We start from the raw sequence: 2,026 nt of genomic DNA, 5'->3' as shown, positions 1-2,026 counted from the left end.
AAATAACGCCGCTACCGCAATGAGTTTGGAGTGGGAGTGGACTGAGTGAGCATTAATAAAAGCAACACTAGTATATGTCGCACATTCGCTTAATCGTGTGCCCCGCATGAAGGTTAGACAAGAGAGTCTGTCTGGTGGGTGGATTTCATTATAAAGTTGCCAACAATACCTGTGCGAGTGTGTCAGTTCTTCGACGAAACCATTCGCCCCTCACATCTCCACTCGGCGAAAGGAATATAAATACAAGTATTGGGTGGGTGGGTGGCTGGTGGGACGCCACCAAACTGCAAACAACGTGATCAGAAGTGATAGATGGAAACACTTGCCCGGTACATCCCCCTTCCCCAAATGCGGTTCGCAGACAAAAACGCACATGCAAATACAGCAAACGTTTTGTGATCTCTCGTTGACTTCAACATCAATAACCTTCTCACGTGCGTGAACACTGGACGTCTGCGATTGATGGTTAGCTGGTGGTTATTACGGCCCTGACCACATTGCGATGGCATGTGAAGGAATTTGACCAGGAAGATCGCACAGCACGAAATCGGAAAAAAGGAAACTATGTAGCGACTTAATGTTTGCCTAGATGCGTATTTTAGTCATCAGATAGTGTAAGTGATGCAGAAAATTGGCAGTAGGCTTGAAACATGGATGGTTTGTATGAAAGGGGATGAAATACATTTGTTTCCTTATGGTTTGTTCCTTTCTTCGTCCGTACAACCAGCTGGCGTTCTCATTAGTAGAAGCATTGCCAGTGATGCAAGCACAAGTGAAGTAAAAACCAGCTGTATGAATGCAGGAGAGCAAATCAAGTAGAAAGTGAGATCGCTTATCCCAGATCAGTCTCTCGAGACATAATCAAGCCCGCTTTAAAGATGATCTGGGCAAATATGCAAAATCTGTCAAAAGAGCACCAACAATTTAATTCAAATAGATTAAAAATTAATTACAAGTACTGCCTTCCCTGCAACGGCAGAACTGTTATAAGTTTAGACATAGTAAGCAAATGGTGGTGCTCTAAGTTAACAAAGCAATCATTTGATGGAAGCACTTGGCCTCCATATATTCATCGGAATGATGCTGTCCAACCATCTCTTGCTACGTGCGAAATGGGCAAACAATACCAGAAATAAACCAAAGCACCCTTGAAAGCGTAGGTCGCCTCAGCTCCTGGGAGATGGAAATAGGTAGATAAAATGATTGAGAAGTTATGTCAAGACAGATAAATATATTTAACTAATACAAATGAATAAGTGAAGGCAGTGAAACAGGTCAGAAATAGTCGCTTTACCAACATGCCGGAAGAAGTGGTGGCTGTATAAAATTATCAAAAATGACGAGTTCCGATTTGATGCAACCTCAGTCTATGAAATGCTTTTCCAACTAATGCATAGCTTTCAAATTCATGCGTCGAAGCAGCAATTTTGCAATGCACTTCAAATAACGTGGATGATGCGGGCCCGCTCTGGCATGGAACAGAACATCATGAACAAATTAAACTGATTGAATCAGGGTTTCAATTAGAATAGGAAGCATCTGCAACCTACGGGACGATGTCGAAGCTAAGGCAAAGGCATGATTCGTGAATAAAAGGAACCAAAGTACGTAGTCTTAAGGCCACGCGTTGATTCAAGCGGAAGCAGTTCTGACTCCACAAACTAATCACAGTGTCCCCAGTTAGTCACTTCCAAACAAAGTTGAGTTACTACTCTCCGTTCAAAGCAGGTAGTTCGTAAAATGCGGGCAAAATAACGTCCAATGTTAAGCTATTCGGTGGATGACGTGGATTCATCATTTGACACAGGCTGTCAACAAATTTGCACAGTTGCTGCTGCTTTGAGTTGTCAAGAGCACCGGTTAGGGAACGATGCAGTCTTTCTTGAGGAAGATGATTTGGCTGTGACGAAAGTGGCAAAATACTTGCACAAATTAATTGCGTTAAGCTGTTCTTTGCTTAACTCTCTAAGTACTGCGTTGAAGGCGTTGGGATGGAAGACGTGGAAGAAACAGATTTAAATTACTT

Source organism: Echinococcus granulosus (assembly GCF_000524195.1).
Source record: "Echinococcus granulosus chromosome Unknown EG_S00040, whole genome shotgun sequence".
Taxonomy (NCBI): Eukaryota; Metazoa; Platyhelminthes; class Cestoda; order Cyclophyllidea; family Taeniidae; genus Echinococcus; species Echinococcus granulosus.
This window is presented reverse-complemented; position numbering follows the sequence as displayed.